Source organism: Channa argus, chromosome 10 (genome assembly GCF_033026475.1).
Source record: "Channa argus isolate prfri chromosome 10, Channa argus male v1.0, whole genome shotgun sequence".
Lineage (NCBI taxonomy): Eukaryota > Metazoa > Chordata > Actinopteri > Anabantiformes > Channidae > Channa > Channa argus.
In genome coordinates, this window is record NC_090206.1 from 24,110,800 (window position 1) to 24,134,898 (window position 24,099).

The 24,099-nt window shown below is 39.5% G+C and overlaps 1 protein-coding gene across 2 annotated transcripts in view; it reads left to right on the plus strand.

Moving 5' to 3' along the window:
- The first annotated feature begins 4,242 nt into the window (after positions 1 to 4,242).
- The window catches only part of LOC137134244 (polycomb group RING finger protein 3), a 59,274-nt gene continuing 39,417 nt past the window's right edge, over positions 4,243 to 24,099 (plus strand). For both annotated transcript variants that reach the window (XM_067518860.1, XM_067518861.1), the window contains exon 1: positions 4,243 to 4,379. The gene's annotated coding sequence lies outside the window, so the exon portion shown is untranslated. The remainder of the gene's footprint in view (positions 4,380 to 24,099) is intronic.

Genomic DNA, 24,099 nt, shown 5'->3' on the forward strand with positions numbered 1-24,099 from the left:
TGTGAAGTGTGACATTTACTTGTAGTACTTTTCTTAGGCGAGTATGTGCATTGTACTTGACTAGTAAGTTTGTGTACTTCTACCACGTCTGCACTCCACCTCGCTGCCGTTTCTCACGGAATAACCTGTCAGTTTAAATGGTGGCATGTGGTTTTAAAAATGTATGCAGTGCACGTTGCACAGAAATCATATGGGTTTCCATTTTTAAATAGTGAAAATAACCATAATCTATTATGACACCGTGGTAATGTATTTCCGCACGGATGCTTCTCAACTGTTTGTCTAGCAGGAAAAGTGACAGAGTGGGAGCTCTTCAGTTTTTCACTCTCTCTAATTGTAGTATGGAAAACAGGAAACACCCCCCCCCCCCCCCTCCCCCCCCCTCCCCCCCCCCTTTGCTGCTGTCTGTTTTAGTTTCGTTTAGTTTCTTCGAGAGTTTAAAAAGGAATTCAATCAAAGTGTAAAATATAGCAACTTATATTAAGTTAAGTTTAATTTAGTCAAATCTCTAAAACATTTTTTCTGCTCTGCTTAACCATAAGACAACACTTTCTGGGCGTGTTTGTATCAACTCAGAGATTATTTAAGTGAGCTCCAGGGGTCTCCCCATACCAGATTTAGGACTGAGATAAGCAGGAGCAAAGGCAACACACAGAGAGGTTAGTCCGGGTTTATATATTGAGATCTCTTTTACAAATGTTATCAGCCAGCATAGGAATACACTTTTTCATAAATGTACTGTCAAATTGTATAGGTGTCAAATAGCATTCGTGTGTTTTCAGATGTTTTTATCATGGCTCCTTCATCAAACTCACCAGAATTCTTTTGAATTGTCTGTATGGCAAATCGTTTTTTCACTTCACTTGTGTTGTGTTTTTATTGCGACAGACTGTGGGTTTCTGTTCATCCAGCCCAAGGACACAGGGTGCCATTGTTGTACAAACTGTAAAACTCACTGAGGCAAGTTTGTGACTGATTTGATGATGGTTTGGGTGAATTAATTGCATTGCTATGCTCCTAATGTGTGAATAGTTTGTAATTTGTTCTCAGGTCTCTCTTGAAAAGCAAAAACAGTAAATACCTTATGTTTCACCAACACAAACTCCTCTTGTAGGAAATCTATAGATAGTTATACTTGGCAAATGGGCTGCACTTATATAGTCTGGCTAAAGCACTTTACAGTGTTGCTTCTCATTTACACATTCACACACACACACACACACACACACACACACACACACACACACACCAATAATCAGCTCACCTTGCAAGAAGCTGCTCTGACCCACTAGGAGCAACCTGGGATTTGGTGTCTTGCCCAAGGACACTTGAACATATGAACAGGAGGAGCTGGGAATTGAAACACTGACCGTGACCCCTGCCCTACAGTGACTTATATTAGCATATGACAGTAGGTTTAAACCAACACAGGCTCCCATTTAAAGGCTGATTGAAAAAGTGCATTTATATTTCCTAAGTCACTGGAGTTACTGTAATATTCTAAACTCAAACTTACTTGCATCTTCTTAGCAGCTCTTGGAACAGACTCAGGCTTGATTAAGTTATCTTAACTGCAGCACCAGTAGGCTTAAATTGAGTTACTGCACTTCCTGCACAAGGAAAAAGAAAGATGCTCTGTTGTGTTGGAGTCTCAAAACATAGTTTTATTTTTACTTCAGCCCCTGACTAGAAATGTGGCTGTAAGTGGGAATTTATGAGATTCATATTGTCTGAGGGCCAGCGGATGTCGGCCTGTGGTTGAGCTAAAAGCAGAGATTTTCGGAGTTGGGACTACTAATATTTCAGTGATTATTTCCAGTTAAGAACGTGCACCATGCAGGTTTTCATGACAATAGATCTTCCACATGTTCTTCAGGGATCCCACCACAGTTATGGGCAGAAAGTAAAGTCCCACCCAAACTCTACCCCCTAAAGAGAACCACACCAGACGTTACCTAACCCCAAACCATTCCTAATCTTAGCATAACCATAAGTGTTTTCAATTTTATACAGTAACTTAACTATCTCAAAGAATATGTTTAAACTGACTAGATTCTAGACATTCCTCTGTGGTTTGTTTCAAAAATTGCACTTTAAAGTTTTACAGCTGCCTCCAAAGATGCCTTAAAACCAGGTAAATGTGTATTGCAGCTTAACCTGAGTTATATTGGTAAAGATTTAGATTTGAATTTAGTCATGGCAAAAAGCCTTTGATACATTTTGATCTTAAATATTTATAAGATCTTCTGCAATTCGAAGAGTTGTTAAATAGTGTTAGATGATTGCAACTACTGTATATATGCATATTATCATGTCTTTATTTTGTTCCATCTTTCACAATGCAACAAGTAAAAAAAGCAACAACAAAATCTGTCTGAGAGACTGACCACAAACCATTCATCACAATTTCTGCTCTTGGGACCACAGATAAACGACATAATCTAATGGTTGAGATTTTTCACACGATAACTCAAACAATTGAACTGTTAGTAATTTCATTGCATCAGACAGGAGAAATGAAAGCAGAGCAGGAATTTAAAAAACAAATTGCAGACAGAAGACGAGAAGAACTCAATACGACAATGACATGTACAAAAACCATGTGTTCACCAGATGTAAAATTACTACAAATAAATTCAAAATGAAAACAACCTGCAATAAGTTATAGACATAAATAAATTGTAGGCTAATAATCATAATGTTGATATATAAAATTTGCCGTCAAATGATGCTGTCATAAGTCATGGTTGGCTGCAAAAGTTTGCACCCCCATATTATGAAATTGCAAAGAAGATTTGATATTTAACGCATATTCAGGTAATAAAAAAATGCTCCTTTATTAAAAATTACAATTATTAATTACAACCCCAATTAAAAAAAATATATGGAAGATGTGTAAAATGTAAATAAAAACAATTTAATGGAAAATATAAGCTCATTTTGAATTTGAAGCCAGCGACACATCTTAAAAAGTTGGAACAGAAGGAACAAAAGGCTGGAAAAGTACTTGCTGGAAATTAAAAAACAAAACAAATGTAGGAGCATTTGACAACTAATTAGGTTAATTTGCAACAGGTCAGAAACATTACTGGGTATAAAAGGAGCATTTCAGCATGTAAAGATGGTCAGAGGTTCACCAATCTCTGATAAATTGTGTCTAAAAATTGTGGATTCTCTACTGGATATCGCTGCATGGGCTCAGGATCACTTCCAGAAATCACTGTATGTGAACACAGTTCCACAAATGTAAGTTAAAGCTGTATCATGCAAATAAGAAGCCATATGTAAATGCGATCCAAAAATGCCTCCGCGTTCTGAGACAAAATGGAAAACTGTTCTGTGGTCACATGAATCAAAATTGGAAATTCTTTTTTTGGAAACCATGGACGCCGTTTCCTGCAGACTAAAGAGGAGAGGGACCATCCAGCTTGTCATCAGCCGGTAGTTCAAAAGCCTGCACCTCTGATGATATGGGGGTGCATTAGTGCCTCTGAGTCCTGGTGCTGAACTGGCCTTCATGCAGTACAGACCTTTCACCCATAGAACATAAATTCCTAAACACTGCTTGTCCATTGTTGTTACTTCTGATGAAGAAAAAAAACATTTGTACCAGCTGAATGTTCATTGTTATGTTAGATTAGGGTTATGTTTAAACCCCCATACATTAAAATGAAATAGAAGGGGATGTGAACTTAACCTAAAGCCAACATAATAATGCACCTTTAACTAGCACATATGTTCTTTGATCCCAAGAAGTAACAAACATGGTGAGTGTATGAAAAGAAGTACAAATAAATAAATAAATAAATAAATAAGACTTAACTTTATTTAAATTAACTTTAATTCATTTATGGTCATAAAAAAAATATACTAGCTGTATGTGCATTAAGTATTATGCCCATAGAAATAAAACATTTTACTCTTTTACAAAATAAGGGGATGCAAAATTTTGCACCCAACTGTAGTAAAATGGCAATACCGTCTAACCCATAAGCACTAAATCCTACCACGTTGTTAATAAAGTATAGTAAAGTAAACCCGCGCTTCAGTAATAACAACGACAATTATAAAATTATCAATTAATAATAGATTTCAATGGGTTCACGTGACGTGGCTTACAGCATCAATCGATACATGCTTCTTATTTCCTCATAATTAATAATAAATGACACACTCAGCGCGGATCAATTTTAATAATTAGCTGCACTCACGCGCCCCCTCCTTTCACTCCGCTCGGTGCGCATGCGCCTCGCTGCTCCACTAGTGCAGTTTCGGCCTGTTCCGCGGCCTTTCGGTCATTTTCGCCTCTTTGTTTTACTGATAGTGGATTTAACTCGGATTCAACCCAATATCCAGCGGACAGCGGTGCTCTCAAACAGGTTAGTTCTTCCGAGTAGACTCGTTCTCTGCATGCGTCGTCCCCGGTGGCTCCGTGGCCGCTATACGGTCCCGCTTTGTGCCCCCTGCTCCTCATTTTTCGCAGGTCTCTTTCCGCTCGGTGCTACGGGGCATGCTCTCCGTGTTGTGTTATGTGTCTCTGTGGTGGTGTATGGCGGCGCCGGGCCCTGCAGTTGCACACCGGGGATGGGGGGCTTTTTAAGGTGGAAAGTGCTTTATTAAGGCGGCTTTAAAGCCAAGTGGGATGCACACGGTTGGCCGTGTCGGAGAGGAGGCTGTGGCAGCCGCCTGTCTGCGTGTCTCGCCAGGTTTAAATGCTCTTGCTCCTCTGAACCAAACACCCAGTTTTCCTTTCCCATTGAGCTGGAATGTTCTTGAAGAAAAGCTCATGGTCCACCATTAGGCTAAACCCGCTCCTGCTGCCGTCCAAAGTTCAGTTCGTCCGTTTGTGTGTGTGTGTGTGTGTGTGTGTGCGTGTGTGGAGGATCTGCGTGAGGTTTGGATTAATTCAAGACACAAAAGTTGGTGCATTTATTTTTCTTCAGGGTGGCTGTTGCCCCTCGCCAGGCTGCTGCAGCAACAAGCCCTGTGTGACATTGTGGTGAGGGGGGAAGGCAGGCAGACAGCAGCCAACAAGTCTGTACAGTTTTTGGTTGGTGTTTTTTTCAAGGGGGTTTACAGCTAAAAATGTCTTTTTCTTCACACAAGCAAGTTGTGTGTGTGTGTGTGTGTTTGATGAATAGAGCAGGACGCATCTTTCCTCAACTTTGTCACACCACAGCTTTGTGTGGGTTATTTGCAGGTCAAAAGATGTAGTAGGAGTGTAGGTTTGTATTTGGTTGAAACTGAAAGCTCTTCAGCTGTGAGCACAGTCTCGACCACATCCTATAGCTTTGCTATAAAAACCTCCGTTTTCTTAAGTTACTGTTGTTTTGTCTGTGATCCAGTCTCTAAAACCTCCTTAAAAAAAAACAAAAAAAAAACTTCTTGTTATTTGAATAGCAAAATGATGTGTGCACAGTTGGACACAGTGGGTGTTTTTTTTTTTTTTTGCATTCACATTGTCAGTGTATCTGTATGTACTAATGTAATTTCATAAGTAGTGTTTAGTGTCACATACTGAGAATCGTGGACTTTTTAGTAATATGGGAACTATTGTGTATCCATCAAATCCAGGAAAATGCAGGCCAGTGCATTTGCATTGAGGGATGAGAATTTCTAACAATAAAGCAGAGTAATTTTATGATGAAAATCAAGCCTCAGGTAATTTTGAATGGAAGCAATACTATTTTCTTTCTTCAAATGTCCTAATTTCTGGAAATGCTTTGAGAACATGGTAGTTCCTGGAATCGGGTTGCTTTGTTTCCTGTTACATATTTGTATTATTTTTTCGCATTAAAAAGTAATGTATTTATGATACAACTCTGCTGTTGAAATGACATTTACATGTAACTCAGGTATTTGACTTTGCAGCCAAATTTAGCTCACTTGTAACCTACACGTCTAGACATTTTTGGATCTGCGACCACCAGATCAATGCTCACAGCAGTAGACTGTGAGCCTTAGACTTTGGTGCAGGGACATTAGAGGAATGAGTAAACATGGGGAACTTGCTGTACATTAAAGCTGCCTTATAGGCTCGATCTCTCAAACGGCAGCCCCAAAGATTTTGTGGTGATTTGCAGTCATACAAAGAGAGGGTTTGTGAATATTTGATCTGTTTACAGATGTAAATGTGGAAAGTGTGTAAAACTGAAGGTGTTTGACACATCTTGACCCTGTCTTTTCCACTGAGTCTGACTGGACAGTGACTGTCTGAAGCCAATTAGAGGGCACATGGTGCATCACCATCTCAGGTCCTGAAAGCTGTAGCTAATTTTAAAGATGGTGAGTGTGCTGGCTGTGAGTTTACTGTAGAGAATATTTATGCCACTTGCTTTTTAATCTCAGGGTGACTGGCAGAACTGAATGTTAAAATAAAGCACCAGGATTTACTTTTTTTTTTTTTTTTTTAAGTTGAAAGTACAAATTCTTTCCACAGCCACAGAATGTATGTGGCTCCCTTTTGAGCCCATATTTATCATCATGTGCATGTTGGCGGCTCCAAACAGCAGTGGGTGATGATTGACAAAATCTAAGACCCTCAACCCTCCTACCAGGAGGGCTGTTGAAAGCAGTTGACGCACATGTTGCCTGCTAATGAATTAATTTGTGATTTCTCAAAGTACACACACTGTGCAAGTGCTTTCTCTGCTTTTATGAGCTTCAATAGCCTTAAAACGCTGCAACATGCTGCTGCTAAACTGCACTCAGCGTGCTCATGTTTTAACAGCAGAGCCACTCTGTGATTCGTTGCACCATCAGAGAGAATGTGATCTGGCTTTCACTCACTCTTTTAACTTTAAAGTGTATCAGCTTGACACCAGAATCTGAATCATTAAAGCCTCAGTCAGAAGAGAAGGGATGCTGTTTTTTCTTTTTTCTTTTTTGCTGTAGCTGCATGTTTTAATTGAATATACATTTACTTAAACACAAAGAATAGCAACAAACCGAGCTTTGCTCGTCTGAAGGACCTGCACTTGCCTGAATGATGGTTCAGCTGAATGCTGCTCGGCCTGCATTTACTGATCCAACATGATACAGTCGTTGCATAAGTCTGCACACGCTCTCCAAGCATCAGCTTTCAGGTCAAGTTCCTACTTGCTGTGCAGGGGAAACCCCAAATTACCTGCAGCTTTTCTGGACAGCTGACCTGAAACTGAACAACATGTAATGAGCTTTTAGCAAGATTTCTAACGCATAAGACTACAAGTTATCAAAAGGAAAATTGTGTTGACCCACTACTCTAAAACATGCAGCCACACTCTGTTTAAACAATGTTAATGTTCCCACTGGGCAGTCTGACAAAACTGTGAGCCTTACAGGACAGGAGAACAGGATATGGCCTCTTAAGTGCTTGATAATAATAAAAAAAAAAAACCCCACAGTAACTGAAGCGCGAGAAGTTGCATTTGTCTTTATCTTGGACAGGAAATCATCTTAGGCAGCTCCCCAAATAAGCTACTGAGCCACCGTGGAAAATCTGTCTCCTACAAATCAAGCTGCAGCTCGGAATCTGTTCACATCCTTGGCACTGGTCTTACTTTCTAGTCCTCAACACAGTTGTTTTGAACGCTTGACAATATTAGAAATGTAGGAAAAAAAAGTGGTGTGAAGGAGTAAATCAGATTACAAATGCAATATTCAGCCAAAACCCGAAGCCAATACGTTAGAAGACGTAACTACCAAGGGATACTTAAAATCTCCGAACCAAATACATTTACCTGAAGCTTCCTTCTGGCCATAGAGGACAAGAAGAAGCTGCAGTGGAGTTTTAATGAAACTCTCACACGACATGTATTCCCTTTTGAATGCAGCGGTGATGATTTATTTCCAGACTTAATATTTACACCAGTAGATATAGAAATGTTTTAAATTACACTGTTTGCCCACGGGATGAAGAATTCTCGGAGGGCACAGGACACAAGAATTCATATAAAAGCAGTGCCAACACGTATATCCTTTAGTCATGTTGGTCTGTACAGGCTGTTTGGCCTCTGAAGACAATAATCACGGCCTTGTGCTTATGCTTCACTGATCGTTTCTGTTTTATGTCAACATCTCAAATAAGTGTCAGTTCCAGTTGTGTGACTTGTCTTTCTGTTGCCATTAAAACACTGACAGACGTTACAACAGACACATGGCAAAAACGTAAAACTACAGGCAGCGAGTTTGTGTTTCAGATCCAGCCGCTGACTTTTTGTCTTTGTTCAAACGAGGAGAATAAGGCCTGTCATAAACCCAGATGACAGATGATGACCATCACACACATTAGGCTAATCTTTAGTCATTCTTAGGGCTTCATTTTCCAAGCTTGTTCATTCTGTAGTGCAGTGGCAGGCTAATAAACGTGCTGCGCTGCTTCCAGACTCGCTTGTTAGTTCAGCCAATTTAATAAAGACAGGAAGACTGCAAACATGAAGTGCAAGGATGCTGAATGTGGGTCTGCATGACATTCTGTCTGTCAAGTGATGTAACCTTCTCCCTCCCCAGCTGTGTTGGAGGTGTTTGGTTATTGCTGACTGTGACTTGTCTACCTCTACAACACAGATGACATGTGGACTTCCTAAAGTGGATTGCTAACATGAATCGTCAGCTCCTCTGATAATCCAAGAATCAGCTTTAAGCAAAAATGCTGGAAACTTATCCAGCTTATATGATGCTGGTCATCTTTTGTCTTTTGTGATATTTGTGGCCCTAATGTGACATTTTGTATAGAGATTTTATGCCCCTGCTGGTGACAGCGTGGTCGAAGGCATTATATCTTTAATCCTTATTTCTGCTCCATGATAAAATGTGTACAATTGCGATGTTGACTATATGGCTGCGTTGCCATGTGTTTACATACAGTACATGCCATTAACTTGGACGTCCCACACAAGGCTACAAACAGAACAAGCTTCACACAAATGTTTGTTCCACCACCTAAGATAAAACACCACCAATACAAGAAACAGAATACGGCAGATGTTAGATCAACAACAGTGACGAACTCCTTTTGCTTCAGAAGGGCTTGTCAGCAAAGAATAAAGACTTGGCCTGTATCGCGATACTTATCAATATCAACAAATATGAAATTCACGATAAGACTTTTTTTCCGTAGTGCCCAGCCCTATCCCGAATTGTGAAACAAACACTCCTAACTTTACAGTAACCCTCAACCTGTCCTGACTTTCACTCTACCACCACAGTGTGGCTTGTGTTGGGGGTTAATCACAGAACCCGGGTGCTAGGTCGTCATCCTGCAGTTAGCCGATTAGCTATGACCACATTTGAAGAGGCCATCATGACATCTCATGCTTAATCTGGTTGTGATTCGACTGAGAAATTACCTTTATTTTGTTGTTTCATTTACAGTGGGAATGATATTTTGGTTGGTTCTTTCTCAGATTAACCTTAGACCTGAATGGGGGGGAAAAACATTTTTTTTTAAACTAATTCTGAACAAATGATTAAAGTTTTACTAAAGCTTATTTCATTATCATTCAATCTGCCCAATTGCTATTTGTTTTTAAAAAGCTCATCATGGCTTTTATCTTCAACAAACAATCCAAACCCTCAAATAGATAACGCTGTGTAAACGGAGAAAAGCAGCAAATCATCACAGTGGAGAAGCTAAAAGCAGACAATGTTGGCAAGTAAAAACTAAACGGTCATTTAATCAGTTGTTGATGACTTCTCTTTCTTTTTGTGGTTTTAAATCAAATGGTGAAACCTTATTCGCCTTTTTTTTTTTTTTCTCTGCCACCTTGGACACCAGTTGGCTTTTGGAGGTCTTTTTCACACTGTAGTAACTCACAGCACACTCAGCATTACGTGATTCACAGAGGACAAATGCATGAAGCCAGAGGTTTTTCATCAGCAAACCTGCACTACTGTTTTGCGATACTTGCAGTTTTCTTGTCTCCTCTCACAGTAAACCATGGTATTCTGGACAGATCCTGTCTTGAAAGAACCAAACAGACAATGTAACAAGTCAGCTTTTGTTCAGAGGTCTGTCAGCAGTTTATAAACTGTGGTGAAGGGTCAGCAGAGGTCTGGGTTTTCTGTAACTTCTTATGAAAGTCCGTAAGAGAACGACGCATAAGTGACAGCACTATTTAGCATCTCTGTCAGTATAGCAACAAGCCCAGAAAGCCTTTTGTAAATGAACATCAGCTGGCCAAATGAGGAATTAATGACTTTATGCTTTGTACTTTAGCCCAGCATGTACAGTAAATGGCGATAACTGTCACCTCTGGTGTGTGAATCTCACCCTGCGGCCTACAGCCCACAGTTTGTGGTTAAAACAGGAAAAGCAGGACAGGTTTACGCTGCTGTGCGCATGTTAACCGATAAACCCATGCAATGGCTCATTGCATCCTCCTTATTGCAGCCACCACAGACTGAATGGTGGCTTTGAATATTTTACTGTAAGAAATGAAAATCTAAAGCTTTTAGTCCCAAACTTACATAATTCGTTTGAGAGTTTGCTGTCATTAATGCTATATTTGTCAGCTTCTACCGTTTAATACGAGCAGTTTGCTTAAAGCTGCAGCATGTAACATTTTTTCAATCTCTTTATTCAAAGAGCAACTCAGGCTAAAAGAACAAAACTGACACAGCGCTGTCAACATACTGTATCTCGCATGTGTCTATTAGATGCCACAGGCTTTGACATATCCTCAGTATCAGATGTCCTGGGTGGATTGAGTTTAGGAGGGGAAGGGTTTAGTGATGTATTAGAAAATTAGCACACAACAACTTTTAATATCATCACAACTTTGAATGACATCAGTTAAGTAGTTTATGAAGGAAAAGGTGCAAAGATTTAGGGCTTTTTAGGATGTTTTGGTGCTTCACCTTTTAATGTATTTAAATATTTCTTACTTTGGACTGCATTGGTTGGTGGCATCCCGGATGTTTCCCCTTCTGTAAACCCTTATCTTCCTCGGGGTCTCTGGTGTAATTACCCTGGATGTGAGAAGGCTCCTGAAGAGCTCTTGGCCACTTTGACCAAAGGGGTTTTTATTGTGTGTGTTTGTGTGTGTGTGTGTGTATTGCTGTGTGGGGTTTTTTTTTTTTTTTTTTGGTTAAGTAGTGAGTCACTTTTAGGTTTCAGAAACTGAGGGTAAATGGTCCAGGTCTCTATGTCCTGTGGGGTAATAAATATCATTCTTGTCGTATAATAAATAGTCTGCAGTGTTTCTATGAATGGTTGGGTTTTTATACATTTGTTTAAATACTTGGTTAATTGTTGTCAGCATTACAGAAGGTGACCCAGGTGCCCAATTTAAGCAAAAGCACTATTTTCATTTTCTCAAATATTTGGTCATTTTTTCTGTCATATTTATTTGTAAAATAAAAAAAATCAACATTCGAAAACTTGTGGGCATTTACTCTAAGGAGAGAAGCAACCTACTCTTTCTGCTCTGCATATTAGGGCCACAAATACTGTGAGAGGAAACCCACATGAACTCCACCTAGAAAGACCACAGCCTGTTGGGATTTGTACCGGGGACCTTCTAGCTTTTAGGCAGCAGCGCTAGCCACTCCACATAATTCTACTTTATGCCATTTACACATATATATTACTGAATAGCATAATTAGTTGTTATTCATTTTATGGCCTGTTGTTTGATCCTCTTCTTGTCGCAGTAAAGTGAAACATAAACAAGGGAGCAGAGGGGCAACATCCTCTTCACAACAGGAAGTAGGTCTTCAGGGAAATGAAAAGCATAAAATTCTGCTAATGGGGCTGTGGCTTATGGGCCAAAGGTTATTTAATCAAGCTTCTTAGTGTAAGATTTTTATATATATATCTCTTTGTTTAAATACCATGAGTGGCTATGAAACTTTAAAGAAACAGGAGGAGTACCCTTAACCTACCCAGCCTCCTGGGTGCTAAGCTGCTAAGTTGTAAAATGTAGGTGACAGTGGTTTCAGTGGGAGTAACTAAGAATATGGAGCAGAGAGACGTTGAATAAAATCCATGCTCAGCAAACCCTCCTTAGGTAAATATAGGTTTAAAATACAGTATATCGTCAGACCTTGTCAGGATAAGTGGCAGGTTATGGACTCCTGCACACTGTCAGCATGGAGTTTTATTAAAGAAGTGGCATTTTTGACAGGGACCGGCAGTTTAGGTTTAGATAATTTTCGATTGGAAGTCCTTCAGGAAGTGTAAGTTTTCAACACTTTAACCAGAGCTGAACATATAGGCAGTGGAGATCCTGGAGGCTGTTGGGGCCCTAGGCAAAAATGTATGCATCACAAAACCCCTATGCTTAAGATATGGAAAATACAATAAAATCACCACCACAATACTGCACATAGCACAAAAATAGTACGTTCTTTGCATCTAAATTTCATAACTTAGAGTTCATAGCTTGACAGTCAGCTTAGTCGGACACAGCTTTCATCAGTTACCAACAGAAAAAGTATTGTCTGAGTTCGCTGATTACTTGCAGCCTGCGTGCTAAGCTAACAAGCGGACTTCTTCTGTCCCGACTCGGACTCCAGCAAAGCTTATTACACATTAGGCTGCTCCGCTAACTTACTTAGATACCTGAACTCATGTTAGATGTCAAAGTAAAGAAAAGAAACCATGTGATACCAACTGTCTCTTCACCACAATTGCAGCTACACTGGCAGTGTTTAACACTCAACACTATTTAGTATTATATTTAATCTTTTTATCTGCTCCACTTACCACTTATCTTGCTTTTTTTCTCCTCTTCCTCTTTTTTCATCAACTGGTTTTGAGAGTTGGGGTCCTCTTAGGGAGGTCTGCGACTGCTAGTGTCATTGCACACATTGCACACAGCCAGTGCTGTACATAGTTTAACTGTTGTCAGTTGCCTGCCTTGCCTGCCGGCATGGAGCATTTCTGCATAAAGACTAACTGGGGGCAAAAAGGTTTAATTTTAACAATAATGTCACACAAAATGAAACCTTTTATATCTGCTGCAAAGATAAAACCTGTTTTTAAATAATTTGTTTACATTATTTTTATGATTATTATTTTGTAAATGATACAAAATGCAAAATCCTTTGGATCATTATACTTTCAGTTGTCATGCAGGCATACCTACAACTTTAAGCTTTAAATTAACGGAAGACTACTGTAGATGTGTAATTTCAACATCAGCATACATCTTAAAATCCTATTTGGCATTAAAGTAAAATTGTTTAGCCTTTTGAGATTGCATTAGTCAGGCACTACTGAGTCAGCATTTGTAACATAATTTCTATTTTTCTTGATTCCATCTAGTATCAGAAGCTAATCATTTGTTCATGTCCACCAGATTAACTTGTTTTAAGTGGCAATTTAGATGTTTAACCTTACACCATGGAAAGGTAACCCCCTCCCCCCAATAAACCTTAAGAAGAGCAGCAGAGGTAGAGCAGACAAGCACTACGTGTCATATGTACTGAATAAAGAACATATGTTTATGGTATGCAGAATTGTAGAATATGTAAATAATGTGCTGATGGTTGTATCCACTATCTTTGGTCCACTACTCTTTATATTATATTATATATATGATTCAAGAACTATCTAACCTTGGTCAGTTCATACGTATGCACTAACCTTAGGGGAAGTTCTGGGGTACTATGTGAAAACTAGCCTTAAGTTAAATTCTTTAATTTGTCTTGGCAGTTTTAAAGTTTTAGTTGTTGATGTTTTGTATGATTTGTGATTTATTAATTTTTAATATTCTGTGTTGTCTGTTTTTTTTTTCCTTGTTGAATGTTGTGATTGTTTTTTTTGTGCATAGAATTTTATCACAGAGTTTCCTTCATGAGTATGAATAGTTTTTTGTTTTCAAGTCTTTCTTGAAAAATACATTCTGGTCTTTATAACACTACCCGAATAAATAGTTACATTAGAAAATATGGGATGTTAAAAATTTGAGCCACACTACTGTCACACCACCACAAAAAACTGGAAAGAGGACAAACAACACAAGTACGTTATTCACACACTGAGGAGAAAAGAAACAAGTGATGCATAAGGACAACATAATCACAAGGGAGAGAGAGTCACACAGCGCCGTTAAGTCCTAATCATGCTTTTATACAGATTATTATGAGTGTGGCAGGAGGGAAGAGCACGATGCCTCGGGACACTGTCACAGAAAGAGAGCAGCCCTGTAAGAATCAAACTGGTGGCCGACAGTTATTTAAGCAAGGCTGTAAAACCTCACACAGCAACCAACAGTTTGGAAGCTCCCTGCAAACACTGTCTGGGTTATTGCCCGAGCTGCGATGAGCTTCATATTACATCAACGTCTTTGCAGCCATTATCATAACCAAAAACCTTTGTTTTGTGTGATTATTTCGTTGATCCTGTGTTTTAATTGGTTGGTTGTTCATCCAGACTCACAGATGGAGGTCAACATGCACATGTCCAGTGCCTGGCTTAAATCTGAGTCCTGTTGAGACTGTTGTCATGTTGACCAGTGGGTGCAGAGATGAGGTGTACAGTGTAGCGACTCAAAGATTATTTTAGTTGGAGACATCTGTGTGCTGTGTTTCTTTAAGCACGCTGTCTGGATTCCGACCGTTGGTGTCACAGACTCGTCTCATGCTGCTCCAACTATAAGTGCAGGATTTTCTGCAGTTTATTATAGTTTGGATGCCTCTGCCAAGAAATTGCTCAGAAATGGCTCAGTCATATTTATACTGAATGTGTGACTCAACTGTCAGTCAAACATTGGGTCTGTCATATAATCCCACCTGGAAGGTCTGGGAGTTTCCATCATAGTGATAAAGGCTTCACGATGCCCACAAATAATCTGGTGTACAATCTCTGGCATATCAGAGATTTCTGTGGAAGTTGACCCAATAACGTAAGGAAACTGCGTAGCATGAGTAGCCTCTCGCAGCCTCTCACAGCATTCATGGGCACAACAGAGTGGAGGCCATCTAAACTTTTTAAGAATGCTCATCCCTGCCAACACCGTGACATCTCTCTGCAGTTTCTTTTTGTAGGGGGTGATGTGTATCAGGCTGAAGAAGGTTTGATAATAGAATAAGAATAGAACTTTATCTGTCATTTTAACACGTACAAATGAAATTAATAAGCTATTCTAAACAGTGCCTCAACCATCCATTTTATATAACTACTATAAAAAAAACAATAAAACCACTAGCTATCAATGAATAAAATCCACACAGGTTTATCAAGTTAATATATCAAACGATCCCTTATTGCATAATGGACGTGTTCATGCTCAGTTTGTGTTTGGAGCATTTAGTGTGAATCTTGCAGTTGAGTGAGTGAGTTCTTAATTTTGGTTTTGTGTGACCAACAGTGTAAAGCCCGAATATTCACGCTTAATTTACAATGATGTAGAAAGAAGGCAGTAAACCCTCACACAGAAACTGGAAACAATGAATGCTGTCATTTAAAAGAAAAAAAATAGTTGCACATTGATTTTCTGACTAAACTGTTAATCAGCAAACCTTTGCAGCTTCAGAAAGTTTGACCTGGTAGCTGTAAGGTCACGTTGTTTGTATTGATTGTCTGACCGTAATTAGACAGTGTTGACCACTTCCAGTAGCCAAATGCCTGCATGAAAACATACTGTGCATGTTCTTTTTTGGCTTTGATAAAACCTAACATGTTTGGAAATACTTTAACTTTTTTTTTTCCATTCTGTGCACTTTCAGTTTGCGGCCCTGTTGCGCCATTTTGTTGAACCATCTGCACACTCACATTTTTGGGTGATTTTCATGGAATTTGTCCAATTATTGCAAAATATTCGCATGAAAACCCAGCTCATTGTTGATAAGGTTGATGCATGATGAGCCCAGATGAGTCTTGGAAAGGTGAATGTGACTGGTGATGATTCAAGAATCTGTAAACTGTAAATTACAGCAGTATATTGATGCCTGCACTAGTTAAATATATTGGATATGCTGATAAACACTGTCCATTTTCCTTTATAGAAGTGTTTTAAGTGAAGTGTAAATGAACTTCTTCCGTGCGGCTGACAGGATTGGAAATATTTGCAGATGGTTGAAGTGGTTGGTGTATGTGTATTTTCATCTGCCAAAGTATTTCACCACACACGAGGCTTTTTGGACCAGGAAAGGAGCCAGTTGGTTACATTCCAATGTGACTACAATGTGAACTGCACACAGCTGATGCACCAGCTGCAGCCAAAATAAAGCACCATTTGGATGGCCGCTGGTGGTCCTGGGGATGATTATCTTGCCAACACGTAGCCAAGATCACACTGTTGCACCAGAGCCCTGTTTACTGATGCAAGTTGAAAATAAAAAGGAAATATCTGACATTTCCGAAAGCCTTTTATGCAACCCACTCTTCACAAGCAGCCGTCTTGAGGTACGTGATTTAATTGAGTCAACTTGGTTTATGCTTAACAAGCTGCTTTTTAGTTAGTGTAGTCAGCCATATTGTCTGCAGTGCATCACAGTACAGTAATCTGATGCCTTAATGCCTGTGCGTCTTCTTGGGGTTTATAAACCTTGTGCACTTGTATTTTGACAGTGTGTTGTCTTGAGAGCTTTCTTTAGTCCTTTGCCAGGACGGGGTTTCTGTCAATGGAATCATTTCAGCTTTTTACAGCTGCGTTGCTTGTCATGGTGTTGTTTTCCTCCACCCTGGGAGCTGTAGTACGCTGTACTCGTTACTCGTGGGGACATAATTGAAGTTGACCGTTTGGTATCTGAGCTCTTTAGATCATTGCCTGTAAAACAGATTGGCCACTGAGTGAAGGCATGTTTTCATTCAAGCCAAGGAATGTTCATCCTCTGGGTTTCAGCTTGGAGTTCATGGACACAGTGGTTCCTGCTTTCCTCAGTAGGAAAACAGATGTTATCAGAGTTAGCAGATCGTTTATAGGTGAGGTTGATGAAGCTCCCTGCTGTTATCTGAAAGCCTAATCATCAGACTGTGACTGCATTTACGTGCACTTCATAGTTAATTGGTGTTAAGGTGCCTGATCACTGGACATATATGTATACATGCATCAGAGAAGTAAAATGATTTCTCCTCCACCTTGGACTCTTTTTGCAGCATTGCTGACAGATTTTAATTGTTTAGTGCTTCCTGACTTTTTTTTTTTTTTTCTTTGCTGTGCTTGTGTTGCTGCAGTGACAGCACAGTGGCAGCTGATACAAAACACAAACTGTTTGAATTAAAAACATTTGCAGCGGAAAGTGTATTATTTATCATTTAGAACTTTGATTTAAAAGCGAGGCTGCATCGCCCCATTAATGATCTCCCCTTTCATTTAGCCTTTTCACTCTGTTACCTGTCCTGTAAATGTAAATACACTCATGGCCTATTTTGAATCAGGACAAACTCCAGTAATTATATACATAACTATATACGTATGATCAATGCATTGGTGGTACTCGCAGTTGCTGCTTTGATGTCACACAGTGTGGCTTTTGTAGCAAGTTCACAAGAGCTTTTTCCATCTTGCAGTACACTGAAGTACATCATTTATTCCCCATTTCAATATTTTCTCTGCGTCCACTAACAACTTTCTAATAAGCTGAAGAGGAATCATGTCCAGGCGGTGCAAAAACAGGACAGGTACAAGCATTTTGTAGATCTAGTATTTAGGGTGCACTGAGTAAAATGAGAGGAGGAAACTTTTACCAGTCAAAGCGTGAATATCTTCTCTACTGTTGAAACCAAACTGGACTTACAGGCACACATGCAGATGCCCAAGAGAAAGTTTATCACACAAACCAGTTTCGCTGTAGTGCTGGTAAACGTAGTGACAGAAGTTAAGCGCAATCTTGACAATCATTAGGTGACGCTGGTGTCAAAGTGAAGCAGTTCATCAGATGTTTGGACTTATTTTGGATTTTAGAGGAAGATGTGCTGCACGAACAGGCATTCTGCTTACTGAAAAGTCAGGATCATTGGTAAACTGAACTGAAGTCCGTTTAATTTGGATGATAGAGGACAGAATGTTTGAAGGCAGATAGGGGTAGAGAGAGAGAAGGCACAGCTTATCTTTTTGTCTTCTTACTGCTGCTGTGTTCACTGAGTCCTTATCCGGGTGTTAAGACTGTTTGACATTTTTTGATATCTTATGTTAGTCCTATTATTATTATTATTATTTTGTCTCTGTCTGTCTGCGCAGTTGGACCCCCATATGCTGCATAATACAGCCCGTGTTTGATAACTCGAGAAAGTTGGATAACAAGCCCATTTGGCCGTGCTCATAGCATATGCCATTTAGTGGAAACATTAACCAAAGCTTCTTACTGTGGTGAGTGTGTGCGTTTCTTTTCTACTACATTTACATTTAGTCTTTTAGCAGACGCTTTTGTTCCAAAGCGACTTACAAGTGAGATACAAGGCAATCAGGACTCTTAAGTCTAAGTGCTAGTGGCTCTGATGGGAATCTCTTTGAGCCTGAGTGCTGTTTTCTACCCATGGAGCGAGCAACGGAGAGAAAACCAGCAACCCGGATAGTTTTACTGCTCTAATCTACACAAATTCACCCCAGGATCAATTTAGATCTTTGCAGTTTGAGCTCTGCTTGAAAACAACTGATATGAAATACTGCTGGTGGTACACACAGAAACGTCTCCTGTGTTATCGCCACCCATAGAAGGACCTGCTGCTTCTTGGAAATCCTTCACAAATGTGTTTTATCTCATGTCAAGAAGCAACACAGAGATAAACACACAAACCTTACTCTAAACGCATTGTTTTTTTTCACTCTCTAATCTCTCGCTGTATTGAATGGTTAGAAAAAACACACACATCCGGAAAGTGAGTGAACACCACCTCTGTGTTCTGCGCAATGATGGATTTTCCGCGCTCTATCGTCTTAGGACATCAGCACTTGCCATCAATACCTGCCATCAATACCAGCTTTCAAAGACAAGATTCTCAAGCAGAGACCTGAAAACACCACTGCATCAGACCTTATGCTGTTAACACTGATTATTTTTCATGATAAAGCCTTTGAGGACATTTGAGGTTTTTATTTATTTTTTTTATCCAGTACACCAATGTGAATGGGCCAATACATGTTGTCCAACAGTTTAATTACGCCCCTGCTGAGTTCAGCTCTGCTCACTTCAGAGCTCCTTCTGAAAAGGAACAATTAAGAACAACTGAGTGACTAGAAAATATGACTTTTGCATTGACTTCTAGCCCTTTTAGACATAAATTTGTTTTCAGAAACATGATTTATTTGTATATTTTTACTATTTTAGGTATTTCCATGCAAATATTGAAGCTGATATCAAATTGCTTCCAGTCATTTTCAGCGTGCTACACATAACAACATTGTAAGAAGCTACCGGAGACAAAGAGGACATCATGTGCAGCAAACTTTGTTACTTCAAAAGCATTTTTTATTTAAAAAAAAAAGGTGTCTGGTGGTGAATGCGCTGTACACCAACCAAGGTGCTGCTCTCTATGATTTATTGACATGAAGATAAACTTACTTGAGTACAAAAAAAAACTAACTTGATAATTTTTGAATCAGTTCAGGATTTTAGAAGGTAACAATTATACTTCTTATGTGAATCTTTTTCAGATTGTCATGTTTTAAAAGCTGGAAATGGATAATTTTTTTGAGTTTAGCTTGAATATTACTAAAAGTGTTAATTAGTAGTATTTTTTTAGAGACTTTAGATTGTTTGTTAGTTACTTTCCCAATTCTGTTTGCTTGAATATTAAAGAGGCAATATTATGCTTGTTTGTAACTCAGTATCTTTTGTCACTCTTAACTTTGTAACCTACTGTAACAGTACTGCACCTGAAACCACGTTAACCCTCAGCAAGTATAATATCTTTGCTACCTGTTCTGTATTGTTCAGAAGATGATAGCATTTTGTCAGACATATTCTGACAACACCACATGTAGCATTTTATAACTGCTACTTTGCAACTGAATGCACCTAAACTTTTACACATTAGCTTCAGTAATTCCGCTGTTGGCCTTCACAACCTAAACTCAAAGCTCAATTATTCAAGTGTTGCTGTTTCTTGGCAGCGTGTACGGCCTCCTGGCTCGCTGCAGTCTGCTTCTCTTTGGATCCAGCTATTGTCTGACTGATTTCCCCAGGCACCGAATCCTGGCTGAAGGATCGAGGGCCATCAAACAGAATTAAGAGGGGAAAATAACTGTGTGTGAACTTGTACAAGAGTGCATTTGCATATTTCTCTACTTTGTTTGCATTTTTGTCTCTGTTTAAGTGTGTGTGTGTGTGTGTGGTGTAATACTGAGTGTGTGTGTGTGTCTGTGTTTTGAAGGAAAGCCAAAGCTTCCACAACAAGCAGAGGCCTCTCCTCCTGGCTCCGTCCACAGAAGCAGGCCTTAAGTGTCCCTGGCTCCAGCTGGCAACCAATTTATAGCAAGGCCAAACACTCCAATACCCACAGTCAGGCCAACAGGGGCTCTTTGTGATGCTAGACAAGTGTAAGGGTGTGTGTGCCTGTCTGTGTGTGTGTGTCTGTGTGTAACTTATCAGGTACTGAGACAGTTCTTCAGCTCATGATTGACTGCAAATGTTAATCTTCACACTTGGCTGTTTCCAGAGGACTTATATCTATGTAGATGCTTTGGTTAAGGCATGTATCAAATTATTTAAGTGGCTCAGAATCAATGTTACCTACCTTGTCTTATATCAGCACCTAAATATATAAAAGCTAAAGACATGAAATAAAGGCTGAAGTTGTTGGACAGAACAAACTGTGTGTTTGCTGAATCTCACCAGAAGTGCGACGATAAGGGTTTATCAGGACTGAAACCGTGAACACTGTTTTATTTTCTGCCGCTCACCTTATTGACCTGTCACCTTCTTACATCTAAACAAGGCCAAAGGGGATGCAGGCAAAGATGTGCTGAACAGCCGTTTCCCTGCTGCACGAAGCATCGCAGCATTTAGCTATTTATTTACTGTCTATAAACACAGGAGAATCTCACTCGTCTGTGTTGTTAGAGTTTTACAAATCTGGACCTCAGGTCAGTGCTTGGTACTGGTGTCTACATCAGCAGCAGAGTTCACATATGAACCTTGGAGAATCTCGTTGGGATACTCTCTGGAGGTGCTCTTTGACACCTGTAGTGCACGTCAGTAGATAGCCCATGTGAGAATGCTGCGTTTAATGCGGGCAGTGCATAAAGAATGCTGACGAAATCGTAGTGTTTTCTTTACAGCTCAGTGAAGATCATATACAACTGAGTCCAGTTCCCTGCATTTGCTTCAGTGTCTGCCCACACTTACAGACGTTCACAATTCATCTCTGCAGTTAGCCGTTGTTCAGCCACTGTCTTCTTGATGAGTCTTCTTCTCTGTCAGGTGTCTTGTATGTGTTTGCTTTCTTGGAATCGTAGGATATAGATGTCAACACACCCACTCATCTGCAGTGAATCCCCTGGATAATTACCTGATCAAATTACACGTGTGCTCAAGTGGATATTATCCAGACTTTGTACTATGGAGCTGGCTGGTTAAAATCCAGACAATGTCTGGACCAACCAACTCAGACCTTTCACATACAGTCTGAACTGGATTTCAGTCTGAAATGGGCTTTAGTTTGACAGAGATTAACTGATATTCACCCTTAAATTTATTCTTGGATCACAGTTTAAAATGCTCGATGAGGACACGTCACACAGTCCTTCCTAATTTCAATTTGTAGCACATAGTATTACGCTGCAGGTTTCTTCTGAGGCAGGAATTTAAAGCCTATACTTGCCTGAGAATCCTCACTTTTTCAAGTTTCCTTATTTGATACGAGGAAATCAGTGAGTTATCGGTACGTCCAATGGTAAATAGTGAAAATGAACCGTTAATTGCCAATTTGGTAATTAATGTTGCTAAATGTAAGCATATATGCTAAAAATGAGTTGAAGCTCGCAGTGCAACTTTCTGTACCTATTGCAGCACAACACGTCCTGTTTCTCTTCTCACAGGTGAACACTCATAACATTCAACGTTTAATCATTTCTAAAGATCCGGAGATCACGATGTGTTGAAAAGTTAGTGGTTATTAGGGTAACCTAATTTAATTCTTAATTCTCAATTTTATTTAGATGATTCAAAGACTCACTGAACATGATTTTAAATATCAATTTCCGTGTTTTATTTTTGGCATAGAATTTTTGAGAATATCACATTAAACGTTAAAGACTTCACTCGTGTGACCAACTTCAACATGAAAGAGGAAGTATTGCCTTGAGGCTCAGTTTACAGCCTATTTGTTGACATTTTGAGTCTAAATTATTGTTTGTTTTAATATCAGTTGATGTATTATCCGTCCTTTTAGTTGTTCATGTAGGTGAGGGTCTGGGAGACAGTTATAAGTTTCTGCACTGTTTTGATTGTGTTTTCCAATATGATGAAGATTTTTGATCTTCAGATGTGGAGAGTGTCTAAGCCAAACTATAGGTTTATAAATGAAAACCTTACACAAATCATGCTACATTTTTGACGAAAAATAAAGCTGACAGTCTTCACATAAAGCTCACCTTGAAGTTTTCCCCATCTCTGTTGGAAGGAGCGGCCAGTGCTGAGTTCTAGATGTGCAAATTAGGATTTATTCTAATAAATACAAGATTTATAGAATAAAAAAAAAAATAATAATTTTGTTGTGAAAGGTGGCTGCCAGTTATGTCCTCTGTCAAATCACACACACACCCCTGGGGGTCCCCTCACCAACTTAGCTGGTTGTGTTGAACATAGCGTTTATGCCTGTTCTGTCTGCTGTGTTGCTGTTGGTGAACTTCCTGTTTAGAATTTAATTCAATAGCCTTGTTTCATTGTGGTCACAGGTCAACAAGGCGACTCTCTTAATTACTGCCACAATAGCCTTTTGTAAGTACCTTTTAATTAAAACAGTGGGTTTTTTTTTTAAGCGGTGCTTCCTCATCATGTAGTCTATCACTGGCTTTTTTTTTTTAGCATGCTCCTGTTGTTCAAAGCCCTACATACTTGACAAATGATTGTAATTAATTATCAAAATGGTTGGCAGTGGATTTTCTCTTATTGCATAAAGTCTTTGTTGGTTATATGTCTAGTGCATGACCCAAAGTTGTACACGTGACCTGAAACTCCCAATACACTATAAGATCAAATTTATATAACCCGATATCAGAGATCACAAATTTACCTCAGTCTGTACAGCATAAAACAGTCTCTGTCCTTAGCCCCTGAAATTGGATAAAGGAAATCTCAACAAACACTTTGACAGGAGGTAAAAATGAAAGAGACCTCAGGAAGAAGGACAGACACCATGCTAGCAGGAGAGGGCCAGCAAATAGGCTGAAACTCCTGGGGGGGGGGGGGAAGAGCCAAATCAAACTCCTCTGGATTACTCAGGGTTGAATTGATAAAATGGGATTCAGATCTGGGGCAGTACAGTGATTGAGTGGTTAGCGCTGCAGCCTCACCAGACTTACCTGGTTGCAACCCACCTTTATGCCTGCGGCCTTTTGTGTGGAGTCTGCATCTTCTCCAAATCCTCGGAGTAATGCAGTTTCCTCAAACAATCCACAGACGTGCAGTGAAGTTAATTGGTAACTAATTTGCCCGTAGGTGACCAGGATGTACCCCAACCATGGCCCATTAACAGCTGAGATTGGCTCCAGCTCCCCTGTGACTCCTTACAAGAAACCGTGTAGATAATGAATGGATGGATGATTCAGGTCAAGTGATTGAAGTTTATTGTTTTGTATCAAAAATGGATCATCGGACTCAATAAATCAATCTTGATAATTTATTTCAAAACCTAATTTCCATCTCTTCTGCAATTTGTAAAGCCTCAGCACTTTTTTCATCAGATAAAATAGCTACAGACCAAATGGCAGTTGATACACTTAGTTTGTTCCTCTTGTGGGTCACATAGGCTCACAAACCTTTACCCCCCCCCACAGAAAGTTAAGACTATTGGAGCCATCAGATTTCACCTGTACTGCTCTTTCATTTTTTTGTTTTTTAAGAGTCACCTGGCTTGTGCTCTGCATTCACATCGTTTTGTAAAATCCCTGAAATCATGCCTCAGAATGGTTTACATTTAATCCATTTAGCTGATCTTATTTGAAGCAATTTGCCATTAAGCAGCTTTACAAGTGACCATTGTTAAAGAATTCAAGCTGCAGCCCTCAC